The sequence below is a fragment of the Heptranchias perlo genome, chromosome 11 (assembly GCF_035084215.1).
Source record: "Heptranchias perlo isolate sHepPer1 chromosome 11, sHepPer1.hap1, whole genome shotgun sequence".
In the NCBI taxonomy this organism is placed as follows: domain Eukaryota; kingdom Metazoa; phylum Chordata; class Chondrichthyes; order Hexanchiformes; family Hexanchidae; genus Heptranchias; species Heptranchias perlo.
In genome coordinates, this window is record NC_090335.1 from 41,783,976 (window position 1) to 41,799,867 (window position 15,892).

Here is a 15,892-nt window from a genome sequence, read left to right on the forward strand (position 1 = left end):
GACAAGCATCATGCCTCTATACTAGTTAGGATTATCATTAATTCTTCCATTATTTTATTAAAATGGCTCGTATCCAGGCCTCTTGTTGCTTGTTGTCCCTGGGTACTAGCCTGTCCTCAAAGCTTTTGCATCATAGTGGCAATACCCTTATTGTGTGTCTGTATTTGAAACAGATTATACATTAAATACTTGCCTGCTCATACCAGTGAATCCAAACTCATGCCCAGCACCTTTGACCCCACTGCTCTTGTGAAATATTTGTATCGGAGAACTGATTTTTCAATGTGATTTTAGTTTGTGGGTTTGCAATATGTTTATATTTAGGTTTTCAATGTCTGTAGAAGTTTATGGATCTTTGATACATTGGAAAAGAAGAGGCTCAAGGACCAACTCAACCCCAGACATGAATCCCATTTCCCCTGGATGTATACCGTTCAATCATTGGTTCTGGACTTTCCATGTAGCTGTGAAGGGCAGTCTGAAAAGACCTCAGTAATGAGGAAAGAATGGAAATTCCATCAAAATACTAGTTTTGAAGAACAATTCTTTATCATTTTAAAAATATGCCCTTTTCCAATACTTTATCACCAATTTTTAAAGAATGTAAACCAGTAATCATGCATTGGAAATTTCTGTATTTTCATCCCATGGACTTGTGAATTCTGAACAAGCTCTTTCAAATATCTGTTACCTTTCACACTCTTGCCCCTCATGATTACCTCAATCTAATATATTATTTCTGGTTGATACAGAAGCTTGAAGAGGCTTTGTCACCATGTCTCTACTTGAATACAGGAAAAATCATTCATGTGAGCAGTAACTAAATGATATCTGTCACTACAACTTTCATGTCTATTTTATGATTTTTATATAAAAACAGACAGAAGTGTGAAATGCACAACAAATATAGGATCGTCCACAATGGAAATATTCCACTGCAAACTGTTTCTGACTGTACCACAAATTTAACTAAACTCTCCACTGAATCTAAGTGGAAAAAATACTTTTATTTTGTGTTCTAATAACTCTACGTTGATTGAGCACTCTGAAGAAATATTTTTAATGTGGTGGAATTTATGGTGGAGTTGACATGTAAAATTAAATTATGAGTGACTTTCATAGCTTCAGCGGTTCCAAGCTTAAAGAAACATCTTTTTGGGCAGATTTTAACTGCCTCCATCCAGCGGGAATGGGGCAGTAGCAGGCCTTGAAAGGGCATTGCACCACTTAGTGCCCTGTTCCCACTCCCCGTATGACTACTGCCATTTTTTTTCAAGGCCTTCAACAGGGCAGCTCAGGCACCCGATTTTCAGGCAGGAGCTACTTTCAATATACAAATCGGAGTCCTACACCAGTTATAGGATCCCATTACAAATTTACCAACGGGTGGAGCATGCATTGTGCCATTGGTCCCAAGAGTTGAGCAGTCAAACAGTCCTTAAAGAGATCACTTCAGGCCACTCCAAACCCAGGTAAGTATCTGGTTTTGTAGAGATTTTTGTGGGAGCGGGAGGACCATGTGCCAAAGTACCTGCATCTCCCACCTAACTGGCGAGGTGCCTGTGAATGTCCGGACAGCGCTCGCATCTCACCGAGATTATGGAAATGAGGCCCAGCTCTCAAAATGGGCCCATCTCCGCGAGGACTTTGGGCAGGTGTCACGAGCGCTCTGCCCGCCATTCACCCAAAGTCTGCCCAAAGTGAAAATCTATCCCCTTATATCTGAGCTCTGATCTAAGAGGGAAATCCTCAGCTGAGGCTAATGGGAGCTCCAAATGAAATCTGCTTTTTGATACATCCGAGATAGTCAGGAATCAGAAATGTTTGGAGGCAATGGTTCAAATTTAAACTCAACAGACCAACAGAAGGGTACACAAGGCTTTTGACATATAGACAAACTGCTTTATTTTTATTAACTGCCTACGAAATATATGCTTACAATCTGTTGACACGATACAATTGGATGTTCATTTTATATAGCAGACCAAAGCTGCAACTGTCTATCTAGTTCTGAAAGAATCAAAGTAATATGTGTATATTGTTTAATCCTTTGAGTAATAAATAGGATTTAAGAAATACTTAAATAAAAAAAGTTCAAAGAATATTAACTTCTCATGTATTTTTGATTTTGATGGCCAAGACCAAAAGAGGAAAATGGTTGGCTATGATTTCTTACAGAGGTACTGTGTAACAGATAATCCCAGTAATTTCCTCCAGATAAAAGGTGTCACTAGGAGAACTCACATGAGTTCTAGCTATGCCTATCTATTTGTAGGATATACTGAACACTCTTCTGTCCAGTCCTACTCAGAACCCCCCCCCCCACCTCTTTTCCATTACATTGATTACTGTGTTTGTGCTGCTTCCTACTCTTGCCCTGATCTAGAAAATTTATTTAATTTTTCTTTATATGTTCACTCCTCCCTTACCTTAATGTAATCCATTTTTGACTCTTCTCTTCCTAGACTTCTCTCTCTCTCTTTATCTCTGGGGACAGGCCTCCCATTGACATTTATTACAAGCCCATTGGCTCCCACAATTACTTGGATTATAATTCTTCCCACCCCGCTTACTGTAAAGATTCCATTCCCTTCTCTCAGTTTCTCCATCTCTGTTGTATCTGCTCTAATAATACCACCTTCCACACCAGGGCTTCGAAAACGTCTTCTTTTTTCCTCAGCCGAAGATTCGCCTTTGCCGTGTCTGTCCATTTCCCTTGCTTCTACCCTCACTCCTTCTCCCCCCTCAGCACAGTGATAGGATCCCCCTTATCCTAACCTTCCACTCCACCAGCCTCCGCATTTGACATCTTCTGCCATTTCTGCCACCTCTAACATGATTCCACCACCAAATAAATCTTCCCCTCCCGTTTCCTCTCAGCATTCAAGGGGATTGTTCCCTCTGTGACACCTTGGTTCACTTTTCCATCATCCCTACCACCTGCTCTATTTTATCTGGCAACTACCCATACAAGAACAGTAGATGCAAACACTTGCCCATTCACCTTCGTCCACATCACTGTCCAGGGCCCTAAACACTAGTTCCAGGTAAGACAGCAATTTACATGTACTTCTTCCAACTTAGTAACAGCGAATCCAGTACACTGTTTTGCTGAACACCTCCATTCTGCCTAAAAGGGCAGCACTGAGTGCCTGTCTCTTGCCACTTCAATTCTTCATCCCACTCCCACTCTGACCTCTCAGTTTTTCGCATTCTACACTTTTCCAATGAAGCTCAATGAAAGCTCAAGGAATGGCATCTTCTCTTTCTACTAGGCACTTTGCAACCCTATGGGTTTAATACTGACTTTAACAACTTCAGATCTTACCTATTGCTCCCATTTTCCCTCTAGCAGGAAAGGTTGGAAATGTGGGATGTGTGTGCCAGAATTTCCAGGGTTTGTGGGGGGGGGGGGGGGGGGGGGAGAGGGGTAGGGGGTGAGTAGGTTACACTTAGGATGGGGACTCCTATTGGAACACTATGCTTGAGGTGGTCTGCACCCCTGGGGTTGACCTGCGTTTTTCTTTACCAGGCTTCTTGGCCTACTCCGCTTTGCCATTTTTTTATGTTTCTTTTTCACCTGCGTATCCTCCATCAGTTTCGATATTCACATGCACTCTGTGCATCGTATATGTATTGTATTTCTTTGATTTCTCTCATTATGCCTCCTATTGTCACATGCTAATATTACTTCTGCCATTTCACCATCTCCTGTTTTCCACTTAAGCACTTTACAAATCCGTCTAATTCGTTTTATGTGTATATTTTTCCCCTCCACTTGTTTTGTTCCTTTTTAAGTGCCATTCATCTGTAGTACCTTCTGGTTCTGATGAAGGGTTCAGGCCTGAAACTTTAACTTTGCCATTCTCTCCACAGATACTCCCTGACCTGCTGAGCATTTCCAACATTTTCTGTTTTTTTTTAAATATTGGGGATGATTTTAAACCCCAAGAATGGGTGGGAGTTGAAAATAGGGTTTTTTTTGGGTCACGACCGGAACTGGCTTTATTTCCGGGTTTAACGTCGGCACGGAAAAGTACAGGCTTCCCACTGGGAATGCAAAGGCAGAAAATTTTGCAGTTGAGACCCAAAAAATGAATTATTTTCAACTCCCACCCGGCCCCAACCCATCCATTCTTGGGGTTTAAAATCAACCCCATTGTGTGTAGGTTTGAGCACCCTGGCTTCAAAACAATATCAATGCATTTGAGAGAGTTAAAAGAGGATCAGTACAGATGATTCCAGAGCTTAGCTATAAGCTAAAGTTATAAGGAGAGTCCAGCAGGAAAACAAACTTGATTTTGTCAGAGAAAAGAAGATTGGGAGGGCCAGGATCTTTAAAATGTTGAGTCTCATAGATATGCACATGTAAGCAGATTATTTTGGGTTGTGAGTACGGAACTAGAAGACACAAATTTAAAATGTACAAGCCTCAGATCAAGACTACCGGGTTTAAAATTCTGCTGAGCACTATTTTTATTGCACTGATTAATGTAATTCTATAAAATTCCTTTGGCACTATTTCTAAAGTCTTTAATCCATTTGTAAGGTTGCTAAGGGTCTAGAAAACATTAACCAGGAATATTACTTTTATCCAAACTACGGGAGTAAAACTAGCAGACACAGGGAGAAGGTACTTTTATGATAAATATCAGGAAATTATTCTTCACACAAAAAATGATCAACATATTGAATAAATTTCCAGAAAGAGTAGTGGAGGCATAAAACCTGGATAATTTTAGAAACAATTGGATGCTACGATGGGGTAGGGGTTAGCATCTCACTGGATGGATGAATTAATATGGACTGAATAGCCTTTCTCATCCATAATTATCTTGTGATGTCATGATAATACAACAGTGCTCAGTGGAATTTGAACTCCGTAGAGTATTGAATATGTGGAAGTCTTCCAGCAAGAGCAGCCCTTCAAAAAGAGTTAGATAAATATCTGGTTCAGAATAGGATTGAAGGCTATAGGGATAGGTATAAACGGAGATGATCAAATGCTCCAGAGGAGCATGCGATGGTTTCTGAGCTGCTCAGATTGAGGAAGGTGTCTTTCCTTTGGACGTCAGTTGACTATGATGCCCCTTCATCAAATAGCTTGCCAACATTCACTATCTAGGCTACTTGAGCAAGGTACTAGAGGGTGCCTACCACCCAGGAAACGGGACCCCAACAAGGAGCCAACAGCTTCAGGAATGGAGGGGAGAAAACTGGCGAGAAAAAAAACACACACTAAATAAACAAGACTGGTTCTACAGCAATGAAAACAGGAGGCAGCACAAGGAAGCTGCTTCAGGACACAGTTTGCCAACACAAATGAGCCATTAAATGTTTAAATCCACGATCCCAAATGAATAGTCAAAATTAACACAAAGATTTGTAGTGATGGGGGATTTTCAGAGTACATTACCGTGCAGCCAAAAGAGTAGAGGTCATTGGAGATGTAATAATTGTACAAGTATGTAGGTTGCTTGATTAGTTCAAATCAAATTAAGATGATCACTTCAACTAAATTTGCAATATATTTTTAGTGCTCTTCTGATGTTTCAAAGATGTTCTCACAAACATGAGAAAATATCCTGAATCCCACGTATCAAGTGTAGCTGGCTGGAGATAGTTAGTATCTTGGATTCTAAACTGACAGGATGTGGCCTGACTTTTGTTGCATTAGATTTTTAGATGCAAAATCATAAAAGAACATAATTTAAATTTCTATCGCACCCTGTGTCAACATCTAGCACTCAGGTCAGATGGAACATGGGTTAATATCAGAAAAAAGTTCCAACTCCTCAGACCCAACAAGGGATTTAATAAAATAAATTTTCTTCTCTAAGAAAGTTTTGTTTGAGCAACCAGCCTCTATGCACTCTTACCATAAGGCATGACAGAGAGTCAGTTGTGTCTCTTCTGCATGGCAGCTATTTAGAAACAGGATGGAGTCGCACATGGGTAATATCTTCAGTAACACCCAACAGAAATGAACAGGCTTGACAGAGTTGCAGAAGTGCTTCTTCCTCTTTTTTCTTAAATTAGCTTGTGGATTTTACACATTCTTAACAGTAAAATGTTAGATACTATACCATTCTATCTACTGATCTTTAAAAAAACAGTACATTCACCAGTGAGTGATGTTTCATACATTATACAAAGAAGAGAAAGTATCAACTGATCCAAAGGCTTCCTTACGTTGCTGTGAGTTCGTCTTTTCATATTGCATTAGAAAGCTGTGTCATGCTGTGATTTACAATGATACAAATTTCAATATATTTGTCAACTTTCCAGTAAGGTATCACGATAGGTTTTACTTTCTGTATACAATTGCACGGAACTGAGAAATGTTGCTCCTTTAAAATCATGACAGAAAGATATCTGAGAGCTGTGGAAGAAACAAATCCCACCGCTTCCCCCACCCAGAACCAGAGGGTATCATTTCTGGAGAGGCTGGCCTGACAGAGTTTGACTGTATAACTGAATTCCATAAATGTCCCAACATCTATTTCGTTGAAAGGTTTTTGTGCCAAGTTTCCCTGGCTGCCGATCTTAGCAAATCACAAAAAGTTTATTTTCAGGTTGCAGCTGGTTGCACGAAACCAGTGTGGCAAGAGCCCTTAAAACGAGCACGTGTCTAAGCCTAAAATAAAAGCAGCTGCAGTGAGACACTTTGTACATAGTGGAGACAACACATATGAAAATGACCCAGAGAAAAGCCCAACACAAGCTGATAAACAATGTCAAGACTATGTCACAGCCCAGAAAAGAGATCATATTGCTGAAGAATCAGAGTAGCAGAGAAACAGGTCATTTGATCCATCAAATTTGCACCAGTGTTTTACTCCATATGAGCCACCTAGTCCAATCTCATTCTCCTGCTCACTCCACATACCCTTTGACACTTGTTCTTTTTAAGCAACTATATAATTCTAAAAGAATATATTAACTCTGCTTCAACAATGGTTTGGTAGAGAAGTGCAGAGCTGAGGGAGTGCTGCCTTGTCAGAGATGTTGCCTTTTGGATGAGATGTTAAACCAAGACCCTACCTGCCTATGTGGGTGGATGGCACTATTTGAAGAAGAGCAGGCGAGTTCTCCTGACTGATATTTATCCGTCGATCAATACCACTAAAGCCAAATGAAAACCAGACTTGCTGGAAACACATATTAGTTCTGCCAGTCCCAAAAAGATATATAATAAAAGACGACCAGTAGCACTGGCTTAGAACCACCCACTAGAGCTGTGTTCTGAGTATGGTCTACACCTAAAGTGTAAACTTGCCTCCCCTCCCCTCAGACAAATGAAGAATATAAAATCTACAAAGGTTATTCAGTACATAAAAGGTTCTCAAGTAAATGAAATATATAAATTATAGGGAATTATAAGTTATTGCAAAATATCATTATGGTATTTCTCAATAAATGACTTGTAACCTTATATACTTAGCATTTAGATTATTACCATCATATCACAATAAGACATATTGCAAAACATGACTCATGCTTCCCTCCACCACCTTCCTCAAATATTCCGAGGAAACCCACATTCTTTCCAAATTTTTTTTTAATTCACCGCAAATCAACCCTTAAGGATTTTTCTTTCCTCTTATAAGGTTTATTAAACTGTACCATTAATTTAATATCTCTCAACTATAATGGGCTCAGGCATGAACAATTGTTATCTAGCTGACAATTGTAAACAATTTTACAACACCAAGTTATAGTCCAGCAATTTTATTTTAAATTCACAAGCTTTCGGAGGCTTCCTCCTTAGTCAGGTGAACGATTTTCACATCGTTCACCTGACGAAGGAGGAAGCCTCCGAAAGCTTGTGAATTTAAAATAAAATTGCTGGACTATAACTTGGTGTTGTAAAATTGTTTACAATTGTCAACCCCAGTCCATCACCGGCATCTCCACATCATATCTAGCTGAGGTATTTGATGGCTACTGGCAGTGATGGAACTGTATCCCACCAAAAAGCAGTGTCATCACGAAAGGAATGGACAGTTTAAAAATATATATATATATATATTTGAAACAGATATGATGAAATAATTAATTAATGGGATTAAGTGGAAAATCCTGTCTGCGAGCTGGTGTAGGTGTGATTGCCAAATGGCCTTTTTCTATGCTGTTAAGTTCTGTGGAGATTTTGGTGTGGAGCACACATCAGGCAGGGTACTGTCTGCATCCATCCAAAGGAGTCAGCATAGGGCCCCTGCATTTTTTGTGGCCCGGCCTTATTTACATTCATTCGGTAAGGTGCCAGCAAGAAACACATTCCCTATAGGCAGAGCACCGATCTGGGGGTGGGAAATCTGGTGGGGCAGCCAACCTTGAATGGCCTGTAGTGGTGCCTTAAAGGGAAGGGATGGAAGCATTGGCAGTGAAAGGAAGCAGGCAACATTTTGCAGCACCCACACGCAGCAATTATATTAATTGTGAAAAACCTATGTCTAAAAACCCTAAGAGATTGTAAAAAAAAATTGTGCCAAACCGGTATCCGGCTGCCCCTGACCACATCTGAAGATCCCTTTAATCAATGCTCAAAATGGCTGCCTCCTGACTTCTACTGCTCATGTTTAATGGGTGGAAGCAGGAACTGGCGCCAATCGGCAGGTAAAGATGAAAATGGTGTCGGGGTTGTAATTATGTCATCTGATCCCACCTAGATCGAGGTCCACCCAAAAATTGGAACAGGCTGGAACCAAGCGGTAAGTTGGTATTTCAACCAAGCATATTATTTTAATCCGATTACCATCCCGTTATTTGATGCAAACTGTGTGGTAGGGACACGGAAATCGCTTCCTATGATTCTATAAACATTATACAAATCTTTTTTCTTTGTAACATCAAAACTATATTCTTATTTCAATATATTTTTATACTTAAAAGGTAGCAGCACGGCACCTGGAACGAATCAGTCTTTTCCAAAGAGTGAAACACCTCACATTTATCTGCCCAGAAACTGAATTACTGAATAAAAATCTGGTGAGCATGTAACTCTGCCCCACGATTAAACTCCCCCGCCCCACCAACCCACTTTATGTCTTCTGTATTTGTGAATTGCTGGGCCTTTATTCTGGCTATGAAGAAATTCAGTTTGGGGGGGTGAGGGGAGTGGAATTGAGTTCAATTGAAAAGAAAATCGGGCCTAGTGTAAAACTGGCTGCCGATTTTCTACGAGCCTGTTTTACACCCCTATCCTGAAATAGTAGCGTGAATAAACAAAGGACAAAAAAATGCCGCATGAAACAATTATCAGTAAGATTTGACTCATTCTTGATAGTGAGAAAGGATGCAAAATCTTTGCTAATCAATTAAGCAACACTAAAACAGAACTCATTTTGGGAAATGAAACTTTTTTTTTCATTTGGGTAAAACCAGTTTCCTTTTTTGATTACAGATATTGTCATATGCTCAACCATTTTCGGTTAAATCTTGCCCGAACTAGATTGCAGCTGTTTGTGTGAATGTAATATGTGGACGATTATGTTATCTATCAGTGCCTGGTCGAATCCGAGAAATCACTTTGTTATTTCAGCAGTGAACCATTTATAATCTATAGCAGCCCGAGAACAGACCACAAATAGGTTAAGTCAAGAACATAGAAGCTTAATGCTCACATAACAAGGTTAAATTCTGCTAAATCTTAAGCTGCCTCATCTGCACACAGTCTGTGCTGACCCAGGCCAGACTGGCATCTCACCCTGTGCAAAACTCAAAGTATAAATTCATACCCTACCACTCTGTAGTGCACATTGAGCGAGGAAAACCAATCTCAGCTGCATGTTAAGTTTCCAGTCTGTGCTCTTGACCTACCCATTTTACTCCCTCTTTATTTTGTCAATCCTTTAAAGCAGCTTCTTCAGCTAGACTGTGCCATTTTAGATAGAGCCTCCTATCTTAAACATTCACCTATTAGTCTGTTTCACAATCTGACTGAATTAGTGTGCATTTCCAGCATTTTCTTTTTTTTTTCAGATTTCCAGCATTCTGTTTTACTTTGTATTTGTTTGATTTACTGCGGCTTCTCTTCTAGGTATGCTATGCTTAAAAAATTCTGTTCCTTTCTTTGATTCTCGTTTGTCTCTTTTAGCCTGTTCATCTAGGCAGTCCTTTTTTTCTTCATATTTGTGACTGTGCTTCCCACCTCTGTGACAATAATTTACATATTTCAACAATTGCCCTCTCCCCATTCCCTATTTATTTTGGTCAGTCCCATGAAAAAGCTTTTCCAGCCTAACCATACCAGGTACTCAAACGTTAACCTACCTTTCCCTAATCAGCTGCTATTGTATTTCCATTTGTTGTGTATTTCCAGCATTTCTTTTTTTGCTTTAGCTGAAAGGAATACTTCAGAGTATATGTTAAAAATGAAGTAAAAAGAGGACTTGGAAAAAGAATCCATCAAGTAGTCCCAACTTTTACCTTTCTTTCTGCAAAAAAAGATAGCATTTAAGATATACCATGTGTAAATTGTGTGAACAGTGATTACTATACACAAAGCATCACAACTGTCTGGGACAGGCTGGATGGACCAGTTGGCCTTTTCCTGTCTGTTATTTTGCACATGTTCATATGTATCATTGGGGACACATTCGAAAAGGGCATCAGATGATATCGCAGCACCTCATACCTTCAGTCACTCACCAGCCAATGGAGAGAATGGGAAGAGATTGCAAAACATGAGACTGTCACTTGAAGTGGTATATCTAATAAATGTAAATTTACTGTACCAAAATGTATTACTTCTGTTAAATTATTTTAATATAATAGCCTTTTGCTATTTTTCAGTATTACTTAACATTAAATTGAGACTCATCACCCATGAACTTAATGAAACCCCTGTGGGCTTAATTGTCTCAAATTACTGGTATGCGCCTTTGAATGAATCTAAGGCTATAATTTTGAGCAAGGCATTGCTAGTTTTGTTGTAATCATGCTGTAAACATTTATCAGTATTAACAGCATGCTTCACTATTAGCAAAAAAACATTGAATTATCTTATCAAACTACATTAAACTTAAACAGAAATGGTTTGTGCTGGTTGGGAGCAGAGATGTAATTAAGTATAAAAAAGGGTCAGCTTCAAATTGGTTTACTAGTGTACATATGTTAGCTGTAAAAGCATTGTATAGTGCATTCTTATTGAGCAAATGGCTGATTATATGTTTTCTTCCTGGGATATATGAAATGAAGATAATGTGCTACATTGCAAATACACTAATTAAAATTAGGGGTAAATTTCCATCCTCACCACATGGGCAGTAACATGGCAGAGCGGATGGCCCTCCAGTCATACAACCCCTTGATTTTCATTCCTTCGATTTCCGCCAGATTGCTGCCCATGTGGTGAAGATGAAAATTTACCCCTTCCTTATTGTTGTCTCAAACACTTAACAGAAGTAGATTCCATTAAAAATGAATGGGAAGAAATTAACCTTTTAAAACACTACACACTGGATAGTCAACAATTAACAGACTTTTATTGGAGCAGACTTAGTTAAACTGATGAATATTATTTATTTAAAGAGAGGGGACAGTGGAAAATGAATGCTATAATTCTGTGAAATCTTTAGTCTTAGAAAATAGAGAAAATAACAAGACAGTTGGAAACAGGTTACAAGGATTTAATATAAAAGGTCATTTATCAACTGAATGGCTTATAAATGAAATGGAAGAGATATTTTACTGAAAACGTAGAGTAATAATACTACTACATATTAGAAAAATTTCATGGTAACTGATCAGGACTGTGCTACAAAGTGTATGAGGACTCAATTTGGTTTGGGACCATTATGTACGGAAGTGTAAAGTCATCAAGGCATAAAACCAAAACCACATTCACTTCTGGCATCATTATTTAGTAAGTCCCTTTGAACACCTCTCGGACAGGATACATTCAAAAGCTAGTCCTTTTCTCACCTTTAGCTTTTCTTGTGGCAAACTTTTTTAATCTTTCTCTATTTTAACAATACTTTCACCAGTGCTCCTCTGAACTTCATTCTCTTGCTCCTTTATAGCCCCAAACACACCATCCTATGTTTCTTCCTCCTCCCTACATCCTCACTGTGGTTATATCAGGACTGGTCAGTCTCGTCTATCTTTCTCAGGACTTCATAACTGGAGTTGTACTGCCCACTTTACAGTAGTAAACAATTTTACAACACCAAGTTATAGTCCAACAAATTTATTTTAAATTCCACAAGCTTTCGGAGGCTTCCTCCTTTGTCAGGTGAACGGTGGACTATAACTTGGTGTTGTAAAATTGTTTACAATTGTCAACCCCAGTCCATCACCGGCATCTCCACATCACTTTACAGTAGTTATGGATCCTGATCTGGAGGGTCTGTGATAACAGGTGCCAGCTGAAATGTGAGGACCCTAGGTAGATGGTGTAAGTGGCAGCTGCCCCACTGCAGCATACTTGCTCACTCTGCACAATGTCCTGTCACTGTTCCATCAGTCACTGTTTTCATTCTGTGATCTCAGGTTGCAGGAGTGCTGAGTAGCCCTGTTCCTAATTATGTTGCATAATATGTTTTTTCCTGTTCAGGAGTTTGTTTCCAAGAAAGCCAATGGGCAGCATCAAATGTAATTTTAATATATGATGATGGTGCAGGATACCAACACCGAAAATGTCAAAATACTGAGATTCTCTCTACGAAACTGCCCCCTGGTGGAAGTATCTTTTCCCACTTCATTCCTTTTTCTCAACTTACATACTTCTATGTATTTTTTTACACAACGTTTTAAAAACTATTTAAAGGACTACTTGATGTTTGAAACACAAGCAACTTTGAAAAGCAATGAATAAGGGAAAATATTAAAAGCTTTAATAGTCTAACTGTCTATCCAAGTAACAAATTCAAAGTCTGAAAATGTCTTGATTAATATTAGCAAGGAGGGCACCATCCCACAAGACAGCAGATCACCAAGCCAGACTATCTCAGTTCTGTGTGTCAGGTTGATGGTGCAAGATTACAGCCGCAGAATGTTGCCTTTTAACCTGTCCCTCATGTACCACTTGCTAATGCCAGACCATAATAACTGTACAGCTCCTTCATTGCATCTATGCATGTCCCTACTTCAGCATAATAGGTCACATTCAAGGTACAACTTAGTGGAAATCCTTGCCCCAATCACATCTACCACCTCAAACCAATGTAATGCAAACATGATCACTACCTGACATCCAGAATGGGCTTTAGGTTGATCATTGACCTCTTATACTTTGGGAAATGGAGCACCATTGTGACATTGCGCAACTGTGTCATACTATTCAGTTGGACAGCAAATATGTATGGTACTTGCATATTGTTAACTGAACACTAGATGCCCCCCCCCCCCAAGAGAAGTAATCACATTGTAGCAATTACACTCCAAGGTGTCTCTTGTATTGCTTTTGTTGTTCTTTGCTAAGAATATATTGTGTCATCAAAAGTATATGAGGAAATGTTTTGGAAAATTACTGTAGTTATTCTAGCCACCCATTGCGTCCTTGGGAAATTAAACATCCAAGTAAAATATGAAAATCAGAAACTAATTGTAGTTAAGGGCAAAGGTCCCTCATTGATGGGCCAAGATTGGTTTTGTAGTGTGAAGTTGATCTGGACCAATAATAAAAAGATCAACGCTCAAAAACTCGTGGACATACTCATGGGAGTAAAAGTCTTTTCAGTCTGAAACTTGGTACAGCAAAGGATATTGAGGTACACCACCAAAATTTTTGAAGCCCAGAGCAGTACCCTATAGGTATTTTTCCCTGGAGAGTAGGAGGTTTAGGGGTGATCTTATAGAAGTCTATAAAATAATGAGGGGCATAGATAAGGTAGATAGTCAAAATCTTTTCCCAAAGGTAGGGGAGTCTATAACGAGGGGGCATAGATTTAAGGTGAGAGGGGAGAGATACAAAAGGGTCCAGAGGGGCAATTTTTTCACTCAAAGGGTGGTGAGTGTCTGGAACGAGCTGCCAGAGGCAGTAGTAGAGGCGGGTACAATTTTGTCTTTTAAAAAGCATTTGGACAGTTACATGGGTAAGATGGGTATAGAGGGATATGGGCCAAGTGCAGGCAATTGGGATTAGCTTAGTGGTATAAACTGGACGACATGGACATGTTGGGCCGAAGGGCCTGTTTCCATGTTGTAAACTTCTATGATTCTATGCTCTATTGGATAGCAGTGGAATTAGTTTGCATGGAACAAGAGGGCATAATCGAGAAATTTGCATCAAAATGTACACAGAGTCTTCACAAGCAGGAAAGAAATCATGGAAAGCTAAAGAAATAAAAGTTGGTCTTAACAGTTAAAATGAGACCTTAATTGTACAGGTTATGATTTATTTCAGAAGTAATCTGCTTACAAGGGCAAAATGTAATGATAGCATTTGCTGGTTAATGAGTGGTACAGCTGGTGGGCACACCAACAGGCAGTACCAGTAAATGGAGGGATGCTAATTCAACCCCTTGTACTTCTGTTCTATCAAGATCCCACCCTCTGTTGTGTCACTGTCAGGAGGCATCAGACCTCCATTAATGCCTCTGTTTGGGAGAGGGAAGGAAAAATTATAGGCACTAGTTGTCGAGCTGCTCTTGCATGTTTTATATATCAGTTAGCTGAGGAGCAGTACTAGCAAAGGGCTGCAGTAAGTTAGCCACTCATCCACAGGTGCGTATCCCTGAAAAGCTTGCATAAGGGAAAAAAAAAAGCAAAATAGAATTTGATAGCAACAAGAAATGCTTTCTAGTTAGCATTCCAAACACTAGTAAGATGTTGCTAACCAAGTATTCAACAGTATAGAATAAACCTTTCATTTTGGCATCCAAGTAAATGACTTTCTTTAGTAAGGATTACTTAATAATGGAAAACAACATTTCCTTATTGATTTATAAAGTCACCAGTTAAAATAATGCAAATTATGAAACCATTAAATTGTGTTCTTCAATAAAAAAAAGTATTGATGGAAATAAATGTTACTCCTAGCTACAAGTTAGGGTTCATGGCATCCATTGAAACTTGGGATTAGGTAATAGATTTTAACTTATTCCTAGCAATTTGGTCTCAGTGCATCCATCACTATCCTCAGCGAGCCCTACAAAAAATTCAAATAGGAATGCAAAGAGAAAGGGACTAATAGCCACTATAAGGAGTGGGAAGCCATGAAGAATGCATGTTGCAGAAACTGTACACCAGCGAGCATTACAAAAAAGTTAGATATATCCACTTGTATATATAATTTTTTTTTGCGAGAAACCCAAGTTTCTTAATGTTCTCATTGTATTTAAGTGTGGCCATACTATACTAAAAATGGATATGGTGTTCATTCGTAAGGTCACTGCTACAAGTTTTGTAGAATATTTGAAATAGTGCACAGGAATCCCCATTAGCTATGGTAAACATCAGAATGCATTAAAAGCACATATCAGACCAAGGTCCAGCTATCAATGAGCTGTTGAAGTCTGTGCTAATTCTTGTGAATGTAAGAAGAATACATGTTCGATTATCTTGTTTTCACAAAACTAAATAAATGAGAATACACTGATACAAATCTTAAGCTTATACAGTATTTTATGGTTCAGTCAGAAAACTGCTGTATACAGGATAAGGAAAAATAATATGCTGATATCAATGTGTTTCAGAGGTAATCACAGGTAACGGTATCTATGGATAATCAAGAAAATACTATTCTTTATTGGATAACATTTAGAAGCAGCTTTCTAGATCTTGCTATTCTTCATAAGAATATCCAGTACTTAATTACAACATAATCTACTTGAACTTGAAATTGCCTCTACACTTTTTCAGTCCTAAAAGTGTTTCATCATTGTATTACTTAAGGCCTTTCTATTCAGGTTGTAAGTGCAGAAGAGCTCCAGGCTCTGCCAATGAC

The 15,892-nt window shown here is 39.0% G+C and overlaps 1 long non-coding RNA gene across 1 annotated transcript; it reads left to right on the top strand.

Moving 5' to 3' along the window:
• Positions 1 to 8,366: 8,366 nt before the first annotated feature.
• Positions 8,367 to 10,744, top strand: LOC137326944 (uncharacterized). The gene is made up of 2 exons (XR_010964307.1): positions 8,367 to 8,714; positions 9,407 to 10,744. It is a non-coding gene; the product is annotated as an uncharacterized lncRNA (long non-coding RNA).
• The last annotated feature ends 5,148 nt before the right edge of the window (positions 10,745 to 15,892 follow it).